Source organism: Octopus bimaculoides, chromosome 9 (genome assembly GCF_046866305.1).
Source record: "Octopus bimaculoides isolate indiv1 chromosome 9, ASM4686630v1, whole genome shotgun sequence".
Taxonomy (NCBI): Eukaryota; Metazoa; Mollusca; class Cephalopoda; order Octopoda; family Octopodidae; genus Octopus; species Octopus bimaculoides.
The window spans coordinates 60,332,378-60,337,089 of record NC_142936.1 but is presented as its reverse complement, the minus strand read 5'-3'; the positions used below and the strand labels follow the sequence as shown (position 1 = coordinate 60,337,089).

The window sequence follows — 4,712 nt, the reverse complement described above, 5'->3', positions numbered from 1 at the left end:
CGCAGTAAGTTTGATATGATTTCTCGACTTACTCTGATTCCCGAACTTTTCCTACATCTCTGTTCAGGGCAATCGTATCACTTACGTATTGATTGAACTGGTTTTGCTTCCAGCCTAAATCATATTTTTCTTTCTCAGAAGCTGCCAATTCATTAGCATTGATAATGAATCCAGCCCCACATTTTCCTAAATAGAACATGGGAATTAAATTTTGCGTGTTATTAAAAATAATAAAGGCAAAAATGAAACAACTGCGAATAATCGATTCTTCGTGCTAGTTATATTATCATTATTTTGACTGTTTTTAAATCACAATGTCAATGCAGGTATCTGTTATAAGTTTCCAATTAGACATACTATTACTGAACATTATTAAAATATTTAGATAATGCTTTAAAAATGAATACTAGTTACAAACATGCACCTTAAAAATATCGTTGGGTAAATTCAAATTTACTACCTGGGTAGTTTTTATCCTTAGTATCCTGTAATACATATTATACTCTCGTATTTTATCTTTGTCAATCAAAATGTCTTTTTTTTTTCTTTTTTGCCTCACTGTAATTACTATTGACATGCAGAGGCGTTTGGAGCAATATTTCCGCTATTATCAGGAAGTATTTTGTTTTCGTCTTTCTTGTCTTTAATTATTAGAAAATTATTTTAATCTTTTCTGTGACTTTTGTAATAGATTTTGTATTTGTTATATTCCTTTCCATTTCAGTCCATTTTCTCCAAGCTTCTCAACTTGTCACTGAGTTTTTCTAAAAGCTCGCTTTCATTTTTGGTCAAACCTATGAGATTTTCCTTGTATTGAACATCAGTCACATGCAAAAGCTTATGAATGAAAATGATATTTGAAATTAACCATAATATCCAGATAATGAAAATGACACGGTATTTAAAGATAATTTGAAATACAGTTTTGTATTTGAAAGTCATATTGAGATATTAAAAGTCATTTAGAAGAAGGGTGGTGATATTTCAGTGAGTATCTCTTAAAACACTTTTGCTGAGTAAAACAACGTGAAAATTTGTGGAGTCATGTTTTCGTGTATATATTATAGTATGATCTGAAAAAAAGAATGAAAAATATATATCATAAAAAAATACACACTTCATTTTTCTTGCTTCGTACACTTCAATTCTATTTATTTATTTTTAGTCGAAATTTACAAAAGAATATCATAATATTAAAATATTAAAAGATTAATATCAATTGAAATGAAAAAGTAAAATGAACTCAAGCACAACTATTTTTCTTTGTAGAAAATCAATATAATTGAAAGGGTATCCTAGCAGTTGGAGCTCTCTTGTTATGAAGGATGGTGTGGTGTCTGTGTGAGTGCGTTTGTTTATGTATTTATAATCGTTACTATCAGTTTCATTTTGATCACTATTCAAATAAACGAGGAAGAGAAGTAGCGTGACGATATCCGTCTTCTGCGCCTAAGTAATAAAAAGATCAGAACGTGAGGCATACTCTCAAAATTAAAATGCAAACGCAGCAATTATAGATGACTACAAATATTGGTACTGAAGTACAGGCTGAAAGATATTCAGGTTATGTACACGACTGAACCCAACTGAGTATATTATCAGCCCTTGGGATAATTTAGAAATGCACATTGTATTAAACATCAGTCACAAGCAAAAGTTTATAAAAAAAAAATAATATTTGAAATTAACCATAATATGCAGATAATGAAAATGTATACAATTAATTGAACCCAGCTGAGTATATTATCAGCCCTTGGGCTAATTTAGAAATGCATATTGTATGAAATATACGGTCCATTCTATACTTGCTATCGGTCCATATTCATCCCTCTATTTATTCTTAAGTTGTTATATTGTATATAGACCATTTTAATATGACCTTTATTATGAATGCGTGCTTTAGGAATAATCTGACGAGCAAAGACCAGTGAGTTTGATATTCCTGTTCTAGCTAGAGACGTGCATCCTTACCTCAAATTCTACAGTAATGTTTGTGGGCAGACATAGAGAGAGCAGTCTACTGCCTAACTATACACAGAGAAGAAGGAACTCACAAAAAATTAAGAACTCCTCACTCAAAATGGCTAGAATTCCTCACTCAAAATCTGCTATCTTCTTAGGATAGCACAACTGAGGGACGGCTTCATAATGGTACTCTTGCTGGAAAAAGAGAATAAATCGTGACTCTTACAACCATTCTACAAATTCATTTAAATTAACTTCTGTTTCTACAAAACTAATGAAATATGAACTGAAAATACTTCCTTTTGGTCAAATATGCCCACAAACCATTCTATTTTCTAATTCTTTTTCTAAAATGTTTCCTATTTTTGTAATGTCGACAATATAATGTATTAATAAACTCTTTAATATGTCACACTGAAGATATTCAATTTAAATCGAATCATCAACTTCTTTCTTTGAATATTAAAGATTTTATAGTCGAAAAACATGTATATACACACATGAGTGTTTGTGTGTGTGTGTGTGTGTGTGTGTGTGTGTGTGTGTGTGTGTGTGTGTGTGTGTGTGTTTGTGTGTGTGTGTGAAAGTAGCATACAACGAACATAAGACATTCAATAGTTTTAGATTCGCTTTTGATTTCTGAGTTATCTATCTTAGCTATTGCGTTTCAGATTTTAAACTCCCTGATCAGAATGCTTACCAACTAAGTTAACAGCAATATTTTCAACTAACTGTATTATGCGTGTGAAACTCTACTGTTGAGTTGTGTCTTCTATCCAACCTTGGAGTGATAATGCCTTTTGATTGAATAGATGATGTGTCAGTCTAATACTATTTTTAACCTATTCTTTTATTCTTTTACTTGATTCGGTCATTTGACTGCAACCATGCAGAAACACCGCCTTAAAGGATTTTAGTCGAACAAATCGCCTCAAGACTTATTTCATAAGCCTAGTACTTATTCTACCAGTCTCTTTTGCAAATCGCTAGGTTACGGGGACCTAAACACACCAACACCGGTTGTCAAGCGGTGATGGGGAGGGAAGAAACGCAGACACAAAGATATGCACTAGACATATATACATATATAAAAAAATAATAAATGTTGGAGAAAAATGATGAATTATATCTAGCAGTAAACATTGAATAATCACTCCAAAATTGTTTCAGTAATCTCAAAACATGTAAATAGCTTATATTATCGTATTTAATAATTCATACAGAGAGAGAGAGAGAGAGAGAGAGAGACTCTCACACACACACACACACACACAAACACACACACACACACACTTATATAATATATATAAAGGCGGGCTTCTTTCAGTTCTACTACAAGGTCTCAACAAAGTCTGGGTACGTAGAATAAATAAAATAACATAAACAATTAAATATAAGAAATAATAATTTCTTAAAGCATGTGTTAATCTCCATGTGGAGACATGGAGTAAATAAAATTATAACATAAACAATTAAATATAAGAAATAATAATTTCTTAAAGTATGTGTTAATCCCATGTACCCAGACTTTGTGGACACCCTGTACACTCACAAGGCTATAGTAGGTAATACCTGCCGATGGTGCCACGCAGTGGAGTTGAACCTGGAACCATGTGGGAAGGAAGCTTCTTACCACACAGCCTCACCAATATTCTTATGTAGATTTATATTCATTAATTTTATACATGGGAATATCGTTTAAATTATGAATGACAAAAATAATAGACGTACTCATACCTGCGATGGTTCCATAACTTTCAGATACTTCTCATTCCGTTGGTGGATTAACACATTGCCAATAGACGTTTAAACTGTAGCTTTCACAGAGCAAATAACATTTTACTTTCGAGAACGCCACACATGTTTCAATAAAACAATCAATTCAGGTCGATTTGCCATGTTTTATTTACAAAATACTTCAGCTGGACACGGGCAGGAAAACATATGTTGCAGAACACGGTCTGTTTTTTGTTTACTGGAGGGAATAACTCTCTTTTGATTTTCCTTTTTCGGTATCAATAATATATATATATATATAATCCTTATTTCTTTATTGCCCACAAGGAGCTACACACAGAGGGGACAAACAAGGACAGACAAAGGGATTAAGTTGATTATATCGACCCCAGTGCGTAACTGGTACTTATTTAATCGACCCCGAAAGGATGAAAGGCAAAGTCGACCTCGGCGGAATTTGAACTAAGAACGTAACAGCAGACGAAATACCGCTAAGCATTTCGCCCGGCGTGCTAACGTTTCTGCCTTATATATCATCGCCTTATATATCTATATATATATATATATATATATATATATATATATATATATATATATATATATATATATATATATATATATATATATATATATATATATATATATATATATATATATATATATATATATATATATATATAAAATTCTTTGTATCTCAGTCTGTTCCCAATGCATTCTCAAACGGCTCAACCAAATCAAATCACATTTTACATGGTAAAACTATCACACACCAGGAGTGTCAATATGTAATTTTTATTTTAAACTAGCAGAAATACCCGGCGTTGCCCGGGTTAAAGAGAATAATGAAATCTAAAAACACCATCTAGACTACGCATCGTCTTTATATATAGAGATGTATATACACACACGCACCCAAACACACGTATATATATGTATATCAATATAAATATATGAAAGTCAATGAAGTTTCGTAAAAGGTGATCATGTACATACTTTCTTGCTGTTGTGAT

General features: G+C 31.9%; 1 long non-coding RNA gene across 1 annotated transcript; it reads right to left on the bottom strand.

The window, feature by feature from the left end:
- Positions 1-261: 261 nt before the first annotated feature.
- LOC128248728 (uncharacterized) lies at positions 262-3,910 on the bottom strand. The gene is made up of 2 exons (XR_008264901.2): positions 3,703-3,910; positions 262-1,073 (listed from the first exon to the last, which is right to left on the bottom strand). It is a non-coding gene; the product is annotated as an uncharacterized LOC128248728 (long non-coding RNA).
- Positions 3,911-4,712: the final 802 nt, after the last annotated feature.